The sequence below is a fragment of the Fukomys damarensis genome, unplaced genomic scaffold, assembly GCF_012274545.1.
Source record: "Fukomys damarensis isolate Sample0158 unplaced genomic scaffold, DMR_v1.0_HiC HiC_scaffold_38, whole genome shotgun sequence".
Taxonomy (NCBI): Eukaryota; Metazoa; Chordata; class Mammalia; order Rodentia; family Bathyergidae; genus Fukomys; species Fukomys damarensis.
This window is the reverse complement of record NW_022900950.1, coordinates 17,194,426-17,213,847: the sequence shown is the minus strand read 5'-3', so window position 1 is coordinate 17,213,847 and position 19,422 is coordinate 17,194,426. Positions and strand designations below refer to the sequence as shown.

The 19,422-nt window shown below is 37.5% G+C and overlaps 1 pseudogene; it reads right to left on the bottom strand.

Moving 5' to 3' along the window:
* Positions 1-5,615: 5,615 nt before the first annotated feature.
* LOC104853366 lies at positions 5,616-6,692 on the bottom strand (annotated as a pseudogene).
* Positions 6,693-19,422: the final 12,730 nt, after the last annotated feature.

The following is a 19,422-nucleotide window of genomic DNA, read 5'->3' as shown; positions in this document are numbered from 1 at the left end:
GAGCAAATCTAAGAAATCTTTGCTTCCTGACATATTCATATTGTTTTGGTTTCTGATAGTTGTTTGAAGTTGTATGTGGTCGCACAAAAAGAAATCCAGGTTTTGTTTTAAATTAAAATACTGGATAGAATCTGGAAAGTCTAAATGACTAAGAAGCTAAACATTGCTTTGAGATAATTTACAGCATTCAACCATGTCACTTTATTTATATTTATCATTGTTCCTGGGACAACAGGTATGTTTTTAGAACTTTTTCATGTTTTTATACAAAATAAATATATCTAATATATTGGTAAAATAAATGCTTATGAATCATGATTGATTTTTACCATTGAAACAATTTTGTTTAATTTCATTGGTAAGAACATTTCTCTCATAACATTTGCATTATTTTATAAAAAGATTCCACCAAATTCCCAGAACCAATAAAGAAATACCTGTGGTTTGATGGTCTCAGACAGGCACAAAATGTGAAATGACAGTGTTATATTTCCTTCTTTATTTTTTGTTTGTTTGCCTTTTGAGGTTCTGACCTTGATTTTAGACTACATTGTTCGTTTTGCAAGCAGTAGATAACTTGAACTGAAGATCTGAGTTGGTAAGAAAAAAAAAATCAAAGCTGCTAGAGAAGAAAATGCTAATTTTATTGAATTACAAAGTTCACACACAAAACTTTACTTATTGAACATAGTATTTATATTAGAATACACAAGCATGAATTAGATGGGGTTAATTTTGCTTTAGGTCATCATTGCTGTAAGCTATCGCTAATTTATCAGCATAGAAGTGGCTGAAACTCTGGAGCAGAAAAAGACAATTTGCACAAGGTACAATAGCCACATAGTACTTGATAGGAAGGACAAAGTAAATTTCTACTCTACTTCGATTAGTACTATTTCTTGCGATGACAAGGAGTCTTCTGTTTCTTTATTTTTTCCCCTTTGTTTTGTATTTTCCAGTACTGGGGATAGAACCCAAAAGTGCTCTACTGCTGAGTTGCATCCTTGGCTCTTTTCATTTTTTATTTTGAAACAGAGTCTTGTTAAATTGGCCAGGCAGGACTTAAACTTGTGCTTTTCCTGCCTCAGTCTCATGAGTAGCTGAAATAATAGTCATGAATCACCATACCCAATAACACTGTGTTTTTTTTTAAAGAAAAATAATCTATTGACTTCCTTTGTTGATAGCTTTAATTTAGAAAAAATTATTTGGTTGATAGCTTTAATTTAGAAAAGACTATTTGGAATATCATCAGCCAAAAGTTTATTTATTTGCTTCATTTTATCAACGTGCCTCCAAAAGTGGAAAGTACTCAAGGGTACTGTTCCCAAATGAAAGAGTTATAGGGATGATGTTTTTCCTCTTGTCTCAACTGAGGGTCCTGAGCTCTTTTTCCCATTGTGAACTAAAATATAAAGAATTAGTTTGTTTTGTTCTGTTAACTGTCTGTTTTTCAAAGGCCAGGAATTTTGTATACTGGCATGGAGAAATGGGAGTTTTATTTGAAAGTGCTGTAGTCTTGCCTAAGGTAATACACAGAAGGTTTTGAATTATGGTGTTTATAAGAAAGTCTTCCTCACACTTCAGTGAATAAAAACATTTCTGACTTATGGTATGAATTATGGATGGATCTGGTACACTGAGTTTGGAGTAAGGCACACAGTGGCTGGTGTATGCAGACCACTTCTTTTAGTCTTCTGAAATGGCAAAAAAGGTCAGCCTTTTTGAATACTTTATAATACTGAGTAATAGCCAGATACTACCAAATAAGCTTGTGTCAGAACTGGAGTAAGGAGTGCAAAAATATACAAAGGGTGAATGGAACTGTTATATCTATTAATTCATATTTTCTATAAAAAGTTCAGAACTTTTTCTGTCTAATTATAGTTTAGTACCCACTGATTGACCTTTGCCTGTCACTATGTATCTTAGCAAAAAAAAAAACAACCTTCACCTGTTTAGTACCGTACATTTGATTAAAAATTAAAATTACAAAAAATTGACACAGATGAATGACATATTATTGTGCCTTTTTAATCTGTGTGAAAAAATGGCATTTATATCCAGTTTTCAGAATCCTGGTAATGTTCCCCTGAATGACAAATTATTTTCCTCACTTTATCGATGAGCAAACCGAAGCCCTGGGAGAATAAATAGACTATCTAAGGCCATGCCCCCAATGCACCCTACTGCTGGGATCCACGGTGACCACAACACTTTCTTGTGCTTGAAGCTTCCCCTTTTATGTAGTCAGGTGCCACAATAATTATTCTTGTAGTGAACAGGTGTTTACACATAAGAAATATAAAATGCACTGAACTTTAAGAAAAAAATAAGCAAGGAGGTCATTATTACAAACATGTTCAGATGCTATGAGAATGAAGGGTGGGCTAAATCTGCAGGTCTTTGCAAGAGCTCAGGAGAATGTTCACTCACCCACCTTCACTCTTCTTTAAAGATTCTGTGCTTTACACAGGACATCTTTCTGTTTTCTTCTCTACTAGCTTCCTCAGTCTTCCTAGTGTGCAGGATAATAGGCATGACCCCTTTATCACCTGTTAGAAAGTTTATGTAAGACTCCATCAGTGCAGCCTGTATTATGGATCCAGGACCCCCAAGTACAAGGTCACTGGGCCCTATAAATTGGCATAAAAGAACCATCAAAAGAAATTGAAAGCAGTTGACAATTTTATTCTGGGTACAGTCAGGTTTAATGGCAGCAAGGATCACACACTCTCTCTGATTGCTGAGAAGGGCATAAATGCATGTACACATCTACCTGCTGTGACCCACATTTTTATTTTCTAGGATTTATGAATTTCATTGTACATTGCTATTCCATATTTATGATGAACATGAGGAATTTGTAAAATATTTAATTTTTCACACAAGACATTGCAGAGCTGATGGCTGTAGGTAATTTACATTTAATTAAGTATTTGAGCTTCTGAATTATAAGTGAAGATTTTTTTAAGACTTTTAAAAGCCTTTTATAAGGACTTTTTTTCCATGGGGAAGAAAATGAGTTATCTTCTAGATTTGCTGATCACTAGAATCCTATAACTTTAATGTGTCAGAAAGAAAATGAGAAGACATTAGGACAATTTTCTCTTGCCTAGAAAATGGTAAACATCTCCATATAGATGAAAACCCCTCCGCAGATTATTATAGTTTTTAACTTTAGGTAATTGTAACTGTTTTGTTTTTAGTTGGTTGAATTTAGAAAAAAAAATGTGGTATTACAAGAGGAATTTAATTTATGAAGCCTTAGGAGTGATTTTCTTTTCTTAATTAATTTTATTGGCACATTTTAGGTATACGTTATGATCATTGGGAAAGAAGCCTTAGGTGATTTTCTTTTCTTAATTAATTTTATTGGCACATTTTAGGTATACGTTATGATCATTGGGAATTTGTACCTTTACATGATACATCTTAATTCTTGCTTTTTCCCATTCCCCTTCCCTTCCACCCCTCTAACCCTCCGTATTTACAAAAGCTTTGTTTCCATCTCTTCCTTTTCTCATATCTTTTCTTTCTCTTCTTTCCTTTCCCCAAACACCCCCTACTTCCCCTTCCCCTTTCAACCTTTGCTTCCTATTTTACATATCTGTTATACATTTTGGTCCTCGTCTACACTTTCAGTTTTTCACACCAGGGAGACAACTGGGTATTTGCACATGTGTGTCCTATTTATTTCACTTATGAGTATGTCCTTGATATTCATTCATTTAGTTATAAATGTCTCTAGTTCATCATTCTTTATGGCTGAAGAGTACTCCATTTTATTTTTTAAAAACACATATCTTCTTTATCTAGTCATTTGTTAACAGGAAGCAGGGTTGTTTCCAAGATTTGGCTATTAAAAACTATGCCTGGGCCAGGAATTTAGCTCAGCAGTGCCACACCTACCTTGCAAGCACAAGGTCCTGAGCTAGGTTCCTGGTACCACCCCCCCCAAACAAAATAAAACAAAACAAAACTGTGCCACTGGCTGTGCGTATATCACTGTGGTATGATGCTTTTAATCCTTTTGGGAACATACCCAGCAGGGAATAGCTGGGTCAAGTGGGACCTGCATTGCTAATTCTTTGAATAATCTCCACACTGTTTAGAGTATTGAGTAATTTCTACAATGCTCACACTCCCACCAACAGTGGAGAAAGGTTCCTTTTCCCCCCACAGCCCTGCCAGCATTTGTTATTGGTTGATTTCATGATAGCAGCCATTCTTTCTAAGGTGAGATGTAATCTCAACACTGTTTTCTTTTTTTTAAATGAATTTATTGGTACATTTTAGGCATACAGTACAGTTACATTCATTATTGGGACCTTTTACCTTTACATGACAGGTCTTGGTTCTCGTTTTTTCCCCTTGTCCCTCCCCTCCCTTCATCCCCTCCTCCCCTCCCTGTTTAGAAACACTTTATTTCCATTTATTCATTTTCTCCTATTTTTTCTTTTCCCTTATTACCTTTCCCCTACTCTTCCTCAACATTGTTTTCATTTGCATCTCTTGAAAGACCAGTGATGTTGAACATTTTTTCATGTTTATTTACTATTTCTACTTCTTTGTCTGAGAAGTGTCCATTCATTTCAGATGTCCATTTTTGGATTGCGTCTCTAAATTTGGGAGGGGGCTCTGATTTTTTTTAAGTTCTTTATATATTCTAGGTAGTATTCCTAAGTCTGAGGAACAGCTGTTTAAAAAAAAATTTCCCCCATTGTAGGTTGTCTGTTAGCTCTGTTGGTGGTTTCTCTTGCAGTGCAGAATCTTGTTAATAAGATGAGATTCCAGTTGTTGATTCTCTGTGCTAACTCCCATGCTACTAAGGATTTGTTCATAAAGTCTTTTCCTCTGCCAATGTCTTCAAGAGTTCTACTCAACCTCTCTTCCAGCTGGTTTAGAGTTTCTATTTTATTATTTAGATCTTTGACCCATTTGTATTTTAGTTTAGTGTATGGCGAGAGATAGGGGTCTACTTTTAATCTTTGGTAAATTGAAAGACAGTTTTTCCAGCACCATTTATTAAAGGCTCTTTTGTTGAAGATGAGGTGGCTGAGCGTGTCTGGAGTTGTTTTTGCATCTTCTAATCTGTTCCACAGATCCTCAGTTCTGTTTCTTTGCCATGCTGTTTTAATCACAGAAGCTTTGTAGTATAGTTTCAAGTTGGGGATTGTGATACCTGCTGCCTTGTCTTTGTTGCCTAGAATTTCTTTTGCTATTCTAGGTCTCTTCTGGTTCCAAATGAATTTTTGATTGTTTTCTCTAGTTCCATGAAGTTTGCTGTTGGAATTTCAATTGGGATTGCATTGAATGTGTTTAGCAGTTTTGGAAGTATTGCCATTTTCACTATACTGGTTCTTCTTATCCAAGAGCAAGGGATGTCTTCTGATACCCTCTTCAATTTCTTTTGTCAGAGTACTGTAGTATTCACAGTACATGCCTTTTGCTTCCTTCATTAGATTGCTAGATATTTCACTTTTTTAGAAAGTATTGTGAAAGGAATTGTTTCCCCCATTTCTCTCTTGGTGAGTCTGTTATTCATGTAAAAATCAGTGTTTGATCCTTTCCAAAATAATCAGAGAGGAAATGATGCAGAAAGTGTATCATCATCATCCTCCTCTATCCCTAGACTGATAGAAAAGGATGTCACCACACTCAGAGTTCTTTGAATATCTGATGTCAGCCCACAGAATTCTTCAATAGCTTGTGCATCTATTTTTCCACAAAGTCCTCATTAAACAACGAAAAATCATTACTATTGCAATACAATATTCTCAATTTTAACCACTTGCACAGTGAACCACAACAGCAATGAAGTTATACATTCCTTAGGATTGGTTGGGTCACCTGAAGTGTTAAACAGACACTGATTTGTAAAGGAAAAACTACACTGTGAGGAAGTTTTGCTCATCGATGACACTGATCCATATATTTAAATCTCTTCAGATATAAAGGTAAAATCATGGGCAGTTTTTCTTTTTAACTTCTGTTTGCTGCCACACACTTCACAGTAATATCTGTATTTGCTGCACATAGTTTATGTTGCTAATGCTCTTTTAAAAGGGAGTAATTGATGTGTTTTGCTGAATCTTCATTTTTGTTGCTTATAGTTTCACATACGTGTCAGACATCTTGTTTCATTAGTTAATGGTCCCTGAACAAACTCATGAACCCATGTTGAGTCTAGTGTGCTGCTGTTATTTTCATTGTCAATGTTGCAGTTAAGTAAGCCACCATTTTGTTTTTCCTGGTTTTTTTTTCTTCTTCTTCTTGTGAAATATCATCAATTGTATTTAGTAGGCAATTTAAGAATTCATGGGCATCTTGTTCACACTACTATCAAAAAGCTCATTTCTTTCTGTTATCTCGTGATGAATTTCTTAGGAGTTCTTACTCTGACCTTTTTTCTTCTGAGGGACTATGCTGTGGAAGAGATCTGCTAAGCACGTGAGAAGTGTGCCCTTCCTAGTCTCTCTCACGCGAGAACGCCTCCCCCATGAAATGCACTACAAAAATTAAGTGTCTGAAGACCTGAATTGCAGTAGCAGGTATTCCCAAAACTGACTAATCCAACTAGTGAGCATTGACTGGAACTGTTTTATACCAGCAGCTTTCTCTAACGCCGAGGCACTGGGGCCCATGGCACAGATGGAGGCGAATTTGGAGAATGTCTTGGGGATTTCCATCCGCCCAGAGCAATCTTCCACCCAATCACAGAGCGGAGGAGGTGGGGGAGGAGGCAGCAGGGCTGCGGCTAGCTCAGCACCCTCGGGCTCACCCTGTACAGAGCCTGCTGAGCCACTGCTGTGGTCCTCTCACCAGGCTCCTCAGACTCTCCAGTGTCGGCCCAAGCCCCCACCTCGGGGTGCTGTTGAATAAGAAAGAAATGATTCAAAATATTCTGTCTACTGTGGATATATTTGTAAAGAAAACGCAGACATTTTTTCTCATTATATTGTGGAAAGACACTAGTTTGTTTTTTAGGTTTATATTGACGATTCTCAGTTCTAAAAGACAGCAGAGGCTGGATAAAAAAGTAAAAATAAAGGCAAGTTTGTGTCATAAATAGTGAATATTCGTTTTTTCCTTTGAGTACAAACATACATAGGAAAAAGTCACTTACAACTGGAAAGTGCTTTGTTTGATCTGTGCTGCTTTTGTGTCACACATTAATTTTATTGAAAAGTTTGAATTAAATTACATTTTTAATAGCTGTTGCTCCTACTTGGTTAGATAGTTGTTATAACAAATGGATTTTTATAAAGACAGCACTAGAAAACAATATAGAATAATTTTATTTTTTCTATTTGATCCTTTACAGTAATATATAACTTACAAAATAAAGACATAAGTAGGGCCTAGAACCTGAGACAACATTTGAAGGCGTTTTGTTCTATCTTTGTCTTTAGGAGCTTTCAGGATATTGTGGAAATTTGTAATTCCAAACTGTGTCATAATTTATCAAAGAAGTAAATGATCTGATTATCATAGATTGTATGGTACATAACTTTATAATTAAGTAGATTTCTTGTTAATCATACGTTTACGATTCAAATGCCAATAAATCACTCTGGTGGATTGAAATTAAACATTGTATATCAAATGTGGAGTTTATGTAGTTTGACTTAATGTTTTTATGAGTTCTTTGAGAAAAAACATCCAGATACCAAAAAAGCACAATAGATGAAAATCAATAAAACTATGAGAATACTTTACTGTGAGTAGTTGTATTTTCTGGTAGAGCTGCTCCTTTAGAAAAAAGAGTATCTATGGCACTTAAAAAGGAAATGGAAAAGTGTATATTCATTATTATATGAGAGAAACAGCATAAGATTAACATGTCATGTGTAGATATTATATGGGTTTGAAGTGAGTTGAACTCCTGCTCAGAGCCCAAGTGGGAAAAGATAACTAGTGTCGAGCCCCTAAACCATAGTGAAACTGTGCATGTCTTTCTGGATACTATAGCTTTTTACATGTATTATGTACTATGGATAAAAATTCGACTTGATGCATATGATAGAGCTGAATAAGCCTGAGACAAAGCATCGATGATCTGAAATGGGGTCTGGCCACTTTTGAACCTGTTTCCACATGAGGTAGTGATACTTCCTTGTCCTTCACTAGGTTTATACAACTTATAAAACAATGTTGTATATAATAATGTATATCTGATCTCTATACTACTGACATTATTTGCGGGGAGTCAATAGACTAAGTTATGTTTATGACTACACTGTGAACAAAATCTAAAATGAATGTTGGAGTTATATTTGAGGCAATATGGTTGGGGTAATTGAGGATGGTTTGGAAAGTTAGTAAAATGTGTTTGTGCTAGAGGGTAAGCCACAGAATTTACACATCTTTTCCAAAATATGAGTTCTATATTTTATTATATGTTAATTATTTTCCAAATGACACATACAAATAATTTGAGAAAGACAAATAATTCCAAGATGTTTATTTACCCTCCAAATACAGAGCACATAATTATTCCTTAAACTATTTTTAACTTTCAGCAATTCAACTGATTATTTGTTTAGCACTTAATTATGTATTTCAAAATAACATCTTATGATTTCTTCATTTTTATTTTATCTTTCCCTGGCAGACAATAAGACTTGGCTTTCTTTCACACCACATTAGTCAACTTTTTCCATCCCGTGGACAAAATATCTAACACTACAAACTTAAAAGAGGGTGAATTTAATTTAGCTCATGATTTCTAATGTTTCAGTCCATGGTGAGCATGACAGAAGAAAATTGATCAATCTCTGTCAGTCAGGAAGCAAAAAGAGAGCAGGACATTCAGAATAAGAGATAGAGTTCTCCAAAGCAAGCCCTCTCTGATCTACCCCTTTCCACTGGACCCCACACTCTAATCACCCATGTGGACCCTTCATAAGATTGATCCAGTGATGAGGTTGGTGCTCTTGTGATCTGCTCACCTTCTGAAAGCTCCACTTCTGAATGCATCAGACTTGGGGAACATTTTAAATCTAAACCGTTGTGTTGGGTTCCAGGTTCTCAGAGTGCTCATGTTCATCTCATTCAAAATGAACTCAGTCCTTCTTCCTGGGTTGCAAAATCTTAACAGTTCTAGTATTACCCAAAAATCCAAGTCGAAAATTTCCTCTAAGACTCAAGGCAATCTCTTAGCTGGGAATGACTGTAAAAACAAAAAGGAAAATGAAAGACTTCCAATATAAAATAGCAGAGTACAAACATTCTCATTCTAAAAGTGAGGGATAGGGAATAGATATGAATAGACCAAAGCAAGGCAAATCCAGCAGTGCCAACATTTTATTTTATGACTCCATGATCAGCATCTGGGGCATTTGGTAGTGAGATGTGAGCACCAAAGAGCTGAGGGCAATCCCTCCCCTTGTTTTATTTTGTCAGTTGCAGGCCACATGGCCTTTCTTTTTGGCTGGCTCTGCTGGCTGTTTGTGGCTTTCCTCAGCAGATGTGCTACGTTCCTGATGTTTTCAGCTACCTGGGATCTCTACTGCAGTTTCAGCCTCACTCTCATAGCTTATATATCACCCCTTCTTGAGCTTCCAGCAAGGACTGAGATGCATCACATCTTTTTACTTTGCCTCACAGGCCTTCTTTGAAATTGAAGAGGAACTATCCATAACTCCACAGTTCTTGCTTGTACAACCAGAACTATGTGAAAAACACTATGGTCCGATGCCAGAATAGGCATTCTCTGGGCCCTCTTGGACAATGGCTGAAGTGGCCTCTAGGCGTCTTGATCCCTGCAGCAGGGATACACTTCCTAGGGGCCTTGAGTGAGCATGACACCTTGGAGATCTCTTAAATGAAAGACTTTTCAATGGGTTTGCACTTTATATCCTTTAGCTAGTGATGGTTGGGGTCTGGCCAATTTCAGAGATACACTGAAGTCATCTTTCCTAATCTCCTGGTGCAAAATACTTGATTTGATTTTAATGGTGATATTCTCTGGCATCCATGCCTTCTTTACTCTTAGCTTTACATGAGCTTCTTTTCTGGCCAAACTTCAAGTTTTCAAAATCTTTCTGCTCGGCATTTTCCTCCCAATTCTCATTATACATCTGGCTAAAAGCAGTCAGCTATACCCGTACTCTGTGGCTCACTACCCATGCTCAATGTTGTGCTGCCTTAAAAGTTCCTCTGCCAAATTAGTCTACACTCTTTAAATTTAACCTCAAATAAAGTCTTAGGATAGGGATAAAATGACAGAATATGACACTTGTAGCCTCTAGTTTAACTTCCAAGAGAAACCTTATTTCCATCTAAAACTTGACCTTTGTTGTTCTCCTTCTGAAGATTCTGGTTTTCTGAGCTTCTACCAGAACCACTTATCAAGCTTTGCTCAAAATATTCTGACCCACACAATCACTTACAGTCATAGCAATGACTGCAACTCTCCTGTACTACTAATTGTCTGTATTATTTTATCTTTCCTTAGCTTGGACAAAATATCTGATTCCTGCAATTTAAAGAAGAGCTTTATTTTGGCTCAGGATTTCAGAGGTTTCAGTCCATGGAACTCTCCCTGTAAGGCAGGAAAATCAGTTAAGCATGGAGGAGGAAAGCTGTGGCCAGAAGCAGAGAGCAGGAAGAGAGAGCCAGAGAGAGGAAAAGGGGGCAGGAAAAAGAATTCCAGGTCACACACCCCTGTGTCCCAGTGACCCACCTCAGCCAACTGAGACCTATCCCCTAAAAGCACAAAAAGCTATGAACTCTTCAATGGCTTAATCCATTGGTGAGGTTAGTGTACTCATAATCCAATTGCTTTTTGAAGACTCCATCTCTGAACACATGAGACTTTGAGGGGAAAATTTAGATCTAAATCCTAATGCACACAATCTTGTCTCAGACAGATATGTACCTACATACGTCTATGTACCTATGTGTATGTGCACATACTCACTAATTTACATACATCCCATCTCTTTTTCCCCAACCAATCTAATAAAATTATAATGTAAATACTGATTGGATCAGTGTGTTCATGGACATTGAATTTGCAATAGTCAGTTTAATAGTTTGAAGAAATAAGTTGATGAGATTCCATTGATTGGGATACGGAACACTGGGAGGGCATAGTTAGAGGGAGGAAAAAAATTCCAGTTTTGAAGATATTGTATTTGAGATATTTATTAAGCATTCAGGTGAAAATTTTCCATGGGAGTTGGATATTGTTGAAATTTGGATTTAAAATAAAGAACATGGCTTGTATTTTGGACCCACTATATTGCATTCAACCACTACAATGAATTAATTCAGCTAGGACAAATGTAGATAAAGAAGAGTTTTAAGAAGTGAACCTGGGGTCTTTGTAACATGTAAGAATCAAAATATTTGGAAAAGGGGAGCAATGGTGGAGCCACCAGTGAAATAAGAGAGAACACAGAGACATGGACATGCCGAGGCCACGGAAATGCTTCGTGAATGAACGAATGGATGAACTGAATGAAAGAAGACTGAAGATTGCAAAGCGGTGGTGTGGTCACTGAACCGTGGAGCCACGTGTTGGCCGGAGGTATTGCCTTTGTCGCAAGCAAGGTTTAGACCCACCTTTAGATCTCTGGAAATGAGGAGGGACAATCAGGAGTCCTGACAAATCTCTGAACTTTTTCTCAGTGTCTGGCTATCTGTTTAAAAACCTGAGGCTATGATTTCCTTCTGGTTTTTTATCTTACAAAGGAAAAGCTACAGATAATTTCTAAGTTAGGCTACTCATATCAGAGATGTTACATCTGCAATCATAATAAAAACAAGGACTTTAGGGCAACATTTCTTTCAGACTGCTTCTAATTCTTCCCGCTCACACACAGGAATAGATTATTCCTAGGACAGAGTTTCTACTTATTCCTTCTCTCATTCTATATCACCAAGAAAAGCTGTTTAGATTCTGTACACCAACTTAATCTAGATGGAAAAATTAGCTTCTTTCTACTTGATTTGTCACCTGTTTTGTCATACACCAATGACCCCAGACACTTTGTATAAAGACAGTAAAGCCTACTTGGGTCATAGAGCAGACATTGTCAGAGAAACCCTTTATCTGCTTCATCTGTGAGAGATTTTACAAACCTTCCCCTCTGAAAATATCACTAGAGGCCCAACCATCCAAGGCCTGATTGGAGGACCTATTTCACCTTACATGTCCTAATCCCCTCCCTCCCAAGACCTATGAGAGCCTCCATGATTTAGCCATGATGGCCCTATTAGGGCCCATGAGAGAGAGAGAGAGAGAGAGAGAGAGAGAGAGAGAGAGAGAGAGAGCCTTAAAAACTTACATACATCTGAGAAGTAGAGACTTTAGCATTATTTAGGAAAGTATAAGAAACCTAGACCTTCTTAAATTTGGCACCAGGGACACTGGGTCCTGACAAGAGCCTAAAGGGGTTGGGCATCCCTTATCCAGAGTCATTCTGAGACTCTCTTTTTGAAGATGCTTGACAGAGGGCTGTCTCCCCTGGCTCAATAAGAGTTACAAAGGTAATTGACCACTAGTAAGGTCCCAGGATAATTGACCACTTTTCACCACTAGTTTTCTTGTCTGTTACTCCTTTTTCTTGCTCATAATAGCTAAACCATCAGCCATTTTCTGTTACTCCTTTTCCCATACTGAAGGGAGCTAAAACATTTCGTTGGCTCTCCTCAGAAAAGCCTCCTCAAACATTAGAAAAATTAGACCTCAAGTTCCTAAAGGAAAACACTCACATTTCTATTACATGAGACAAACAAATAACCTCATGGTCTAATCTAATAAGCTTTTGGGCCCAAGCTCCTAGGACACAGAAGGCTAACTCCTGACAGATTTTTATTTTCCTTTTTTTCTAACACAGATAAGGGCTAAAAAAATCCATTGTACCTTCCCGACCACCTTTAAAATGCCTACTTTAAATATTGAAACACACACACACACACACACACACACACATGCACAACAAACCTAGAACCCCAGGATCAGGGAAAAAAAAAACTTATGTTATTCTATAGAAATATAGACCTTCTACCCCTGGTAGATAGGAAAAAATGGCTTCCTAAATTACAATACTGTCTTCCAGTTAGATCTCTTTTATAAGTGAGAGGCAAAATTAAATGAAGTTCGTTATGTGCAGCTTTTCTTTGTTCTCCATGACCATCCTAAATGGGCTACAGCTTATTCAATGGATTCTGCTCTTTTAGAGTTATGTTCTGTTCCCTTAGAGATATGAGCACCCTCAGAAAGGATAAACTGAGACCCAGCTCTACCCTATTCAGAGACAAATTCCACCAACCCAGTGCATCCCCTGAAAAGCTGCTTCCCTTGTACAATAGTGAGAAAAGAAAAAGAACCCATCAAAAGTTTGCTTATGCTGAATTAAGAGAGATAAACAAAGACCTAAAGAATTTTGCAAATGATTCTGACTTTTGATAGGTTCTCCCATTTGTTTGATCTAACCCTGAGATGTGATGTTTTTGTTTGATGAGAACTACAATAAGGGCAAACAGGACCAAATCCAAATAAGGGGGGCTCTCATATAATAATTTAGAAGTTTTTGTTGGTCAGAATAATCTATTGATTATTGTGATCTAAAATCATCTTAGAAATTATTAAGGCAACTATGTAGAGACTTATTAGGCTTAAAGAGGACTGCTGGACAAGACTTCCCTGATGAATAAAAAGCAGTTGCCCAAAACTGATTCATTTTTGTTTTGTTCACTAATGAGACTCCCTGTCATTTCCTTTTTCAAGCCTTGTGGGAGACTTACCCCAATAAACCCTGCTAAATATACTAATATAATACATTTCTTTTGGCTACCCTTAAAAGTTTAGGCTCTCTGTGGGTAAAATAATAAGGCTTTCTTGTTTAAAGAAAAAAAATGTTAAGCATTGTGCTGTCCAGGCAGAGTTACTTTAGAAATTAAAGGTCAGACATCAATGATCTATGAGGTGCATATATAGACAGATAAATTCTTCTTGGTTAACATTTTGCTAAAAGGTAACAAAATTAGATAAAAGTTTCATGTCATTTAATATCTATACTTAAATAAAATGACTACAACTGGTTAAAAGATTGTTCTGTACTAAGTTAGACATTTAAACATGTTTCGAAAATAATAACTAAACTCCATAGTTCTAATATAACAATGTCATCATAATTGCTATGCTAAAATACTGTGCTACCCTCAACCTCAAGTTTTCTCTGTAAGCTTTATAATTGCTATCTTTTGACATTCTGAAGAGGTTCAGATTCTGGGACAACCGTGATTGGTAACAAATAACAGTTTCCTAGTCACATTGCATGTTTTGAAATGTGTGATGTCTAGATGTAATCATAAAATAAAACCTAGTGGTATCATTACAATGCTAGTATAAACTAATCCTTGTGGGTGTTCAACAACTGAGGTTTAGAAACCAGAGCAAAAGTAATTGGGCTAAGATGATAACCAGTATTTCAACCCTGGCCTTCCAAGGTGAACAAGGACCAGGATAGGAGGGGACCTTTTCTACAAGATCTACAGCTTTGGTAAGTCACCCAACTCCTGAGAAAAGAGACTGTTAGACCCCAGAGAACAAATATTAACCCTGTACAGTGTCCTAGAAAGGAGAATCACCAGAGAGACAAAATATCTCCCCAGCTTCTTTGAAAGCCACCAGGTCTGATAGCCACCATGGCCGCCTATCCTGGTGGCAGGCACTGACAAATGAGCTAAAAGGTTCTACACATGGTCCCACAAATAACCCTGATTAATGCTGGTCTCACTTTATCTTGGTCTTAAACACCCAACAGGAAAGAATATATTACTACTTGTCTCACTTTAGTTTGGTCTTAAATACCTAGCAAAAAACATAATGAAAGATATAAAAGTAATAACAATATAGAATAAGCATAAAAGGAGGACACACGTCTAAGCAAGTCTGGGAGCTGGGCCCCTTTAAGAAGTATGAGAGACATAGTCTCTGTGTTACAGCAGACAACCAAGCTGGAAGCCTGCAATTTTATACTTGTATCTGTGTAAGACACTGCCCCCATTTAAGTTTCCCTTTAAATAAGTTACTTCCCCAAAATGAATTGCTAATCTAGATTGTCATAGTTGCCTCCAAACTTAGCGTGACTCTTTCCTCCACTGACACTTTTGTTTTTATAGTGCTTAATGGCCTTACCACCTCATGTCGGACCATATTAATGCTGTCAAAGCGCAGATGGCTCCACAGATAAAACCTGCCAAGGAGCTGCCAGCTAGACTGTCTGTTTTCCACTGACATCAACTATCACCTACCTAGAAGCCCAAAGTTTCCCCTAACTAGCAGGAAACAGCCGGAGTGTTCACCACCCTATTCCTCATCCTCAGGCAGTGAGATGAGTGGGTCAGAGGGGAGAATGTAGAGAGAGCTAGATGAGGACGGAGGGATGATGTAGGACATGACCTGGGTGGCTGATGGTTGTATATTTGCAAGCCTATCATATGCTATGTACTCGAGGAAGCTAGCTCTTGTGAAACTATTACAAGTACTATGTGCGCTTTTAGCTTCCTGACCTTTCCTCAGTCCAGAAACAAAGGCTAAGACCCGAACTGGTTTAGATTACACCAATCACTGAAACAGTTATCTTTAGATACTAGTTTACACCTATAAATATGACTGTGGTGGTTCCCTGAACCATGAAAAATTCAGTAGAATTCTCCCTACCTTGTAGTATGCTGTTGCAATGTAGCTAATTCTCCTGTATTCAAACAATAAATAAAATTTCACTACACATTTCTTCCATTTCTAACTTCCAAACTCAGCATCAATCAGATTTTGCTACTCTTCAAAGGGGCCTTTGCTCTGAGTCAGCCTCATTCCCCTTCCTTATTCTTCACCAGAGTAGAGGTAAAGGACCTAGAGATACCCAGGCACAGGTCGCTGAAGATCCCTGGCCCCTCACATGCCACTCATATGAAGTGACACATCTATTTGCTTTAGTACCAACAGAGAAAAGACTGACAATGGCCTTCAATCAGATATTTGAGAAATAAAGACCAGGACAAGAAGATTTAAGTGTGGAGTGATTATGAGACTGTGACAGTTAGTTTTCAACTTGACTTTCTTGGAAGCTACCTGAGGGATTAGCAGAACACACCTCTTGGTGAGTCTGGGTGGGTCATGGAAATGTGACCTTGGAGTCTATTTCTAGTCTCTGCTCTCATCCCTTGTTGGCACTGTGACCTCTCTCTGTTTTCACGTTACCATAAACCAAGCGGATTCTCTCTAACACACACTTCTGCCATCTCTTCCTTGGAGCCAGCCAACTGTGGACTGAATACCCTGAAAGTATGAGCCAAATTAAACTTCTCTTCAAAGTTATGAGCACCCAGTGTGAAGGATGGATACTGCAAGGGCTAAGGGATTTAGGTAAAGTAACAAGAAAATAGAAGCAGGGCATGGTGGTGCATGCCTGTAATCTCAGCACTCGGGGGTGGAGGCAAGAAGATCACCATGGGTTCAAGGCTACATAGTAAGTTCAGCACCAGCCTGAACTACAAAGTGAGACTCTGTCTCAAAAATAAAGCAAACAAAATTTAAAGAAAAGAAAAAAGAAAAAAAAAAGAAAATTGAAGACAAGAAAGATGATATTTCAAGTTGGAGGTTCTAAGAAGTCTGCAAATAATTGTAAACAGGATTTAAATGTATCATTTAGAAAAGCAAGAGGTAGCAGACTTACATTACCTACATATTAATGTTTAATTTAATTTCACATAAAAACGTTTGAATGAACATTAAATTAACAACTTTTATCTCTCAGTTATCTTCTCCATTATCTTTAGAATTATATAGAAACTACTCAGTTGAATGGGCTAGTGGCAAATATTAATATTTTTTTCAGAAAATGGCAGGTAATTTTGATGTGGCAGTAAAATAACTCATAGAAGAAGAAAGTATTTCCTGTTATTCATAAAAAACAGAAAACAACTAGTAAAAACTTTTGGTAGAAACTTGGAAGTAGATATATCATCTACTAACATTCTGGATGATTGTAAAAAATATCTTTTTATTTCTATTGCTATGTGGAAAATAAATTTAAAATCACATGAGTGATTATATGTTTATCTCAATAAGCCAGTATAAAAATTAAGTGGAGCATCAGCTCACATAAATAACAGCATTTAACCAAAAATTGAATATGTCTTTCATGATTTTGTGCCTCTTTTCAAGCACAGGTAAAGAAGATTAATGTTTGGAGTTACAAAAGGATATGATATTGTTAAGAAAAATTTTATCAAGGGCATGACAATATACTACTATATATTTATAGTAATGGATAATGTTAGCAATAATACACATCTGGAACCTTTTAAAATGTTTAACTTAGTCATTAAAACAACATTGGTGACCTTTATCTTGCAAAAAGTTGAAACACTTGCATAGTCACACCCATATTTAGCAGTTGTCTTCTGAACGCTGACATATCCTTAACCCACCATCATCGGTAAAGTCAAGATTCTTCTAATTGTTAGGGAATTGATCATGTTAAAGGATGTTGTGACACCGACATTTTGGGTTGGACTTCCGGGTTCTTCTTCCCCTGAACCCCTATCTTGAGTTTTCTTTTCCCAAGACCCCATCAGCATATAGAATTAAACCTAAAGCTTCCTGCAGGACTCCCTCCTTAGAGGGCAACGTGGCTTGGGATAGGCTAACTTACTCCACCCTAACAAGGAAGTCTTTGGCTCCAAGTCCCATAAATAGGCCAGCACTTCCTTTGCTCTTTCTCTCTGCTCTCTCTGCCCTTTCTCTCTGCTCTGCTCCCCTGAATAAAATCTCCAGTCTGACCTCGTGGTGTGCATGGCCTAGTTGTTGAGCATCGCTGTTCCCTTTCACTAATAGCCAACACTTTCAGTATCCCCTGGGACTCCCATGACAAGTTAAATGAGCTATGTGGCCCAAGCTCATATAATTTATTTTGAATTGACTCAGCCAAATCTTTAAAAAGCATTCATCTAAGAAGGTCATCTCCTCAGCTTAGCGCCTTCTAGTGTATTGCTATGCTTGGAATAAAATCTGAGCCTCCTTACATGATTAACATACCTCTACACAGACTAGGTCTGACCTCTTAGATCTTAACTCCCTGATGCCTACTTTTCCTTCTAGATGATCCAGTTATGCTTCCTTTGATGTTTCTGAAAACTTTTGTCAGCTTCTTCAACCATGCTTATCTTTGCCTTCGTGGCTTTGTGATTGGCTCAGCCTCTTCCCACCTGAGTTACTCCTTGAGGTATGAAATCTTTAAGCACCCCCCACATGATCTCCATGTCCTGGTTGTGTGATCTTCCTCCCTTTGTATATGGCTAAATCTAAGACCACACTTCAAGAAACAGACAATGGTGAACTTGATGGGAAGTCACTTTTGACAGTGGCTTCTGTTTTGAACTCTATTTCTCAATCTCCTACTTGCTCCCTGCTTCTCCGCAGTAAAGGAAGCCAGCTGCTCTGCTGTCATCAGCCTCTTGGAAAAGCCCATACGCTAAGGAATTGATGTCTCCCACTCCTAGGAAGAGCTGAGGCTGCCAACAGCTGTGCTGGAGTCTGAAACATCTCCTCCTGTCGAGCCTGGCAATGCCCACAACCTGGATGACAATTTGAGATCTTGCTAGAGACCTTGAGTCTGTGAACCCAATTACATCAGGATGAAGGCCCACAGAAACTGGAATAAAAATGCTTGGTTGTTTTAAGCACCTAATTCTTGAGATAATCTCTTACTCAGCTATAGGAAACTAATATACTTATTCTTTTAACTCAGGCCTCAGATCTAAAATAGATTTCTCTTAATGATGTCAGAAAAAAGTAACAGAAAGCAAAGACCATCTAGTAAACATTATAGACTTTGTGGATCATACATTCTATGTCACAGCTACCCAATCTGTCATGATGGCTTCAAATCAACTAGAAAAAGAATTGTAAATGAATTAGCATGGCTGTGTTCCATCTAAATTTTGTTTACAGAAAGATGGCATGGCATCATTTGCCAAACCCTATGCTAACAGCCATTCCAGGCCCTAAATCTAATACCACTTCACCTCATGAAAGTCCCTCTCATTTGAGCTTGTTTGATTTATTCATTTGTTGCCCTTCTCACTGGAATGGAATTTGCCTAAGAGCATATTGTTTCCTGGGACACAGAACAATGACCAGCGTAGTAGACAGTAAATACCGAGTAGATCCTTGACTTGGATGAAGGTAGAAGAGGATTTTCCTGATAAGGAATTGCCTGGACCCATGCCACCAGACAAAGATGTACAGAAAGAAAAGACTAAGCCGCAGTACTGCAAATTCAGATATTTTTTTTTAATTGAGTTTATTGGTACATTTAGGGATACAGTACAGTTACATTCATTGTTGGGATCATGTACCTTTACATGGCAAGTCTTGATTCTCATTTTTTTCCCCTT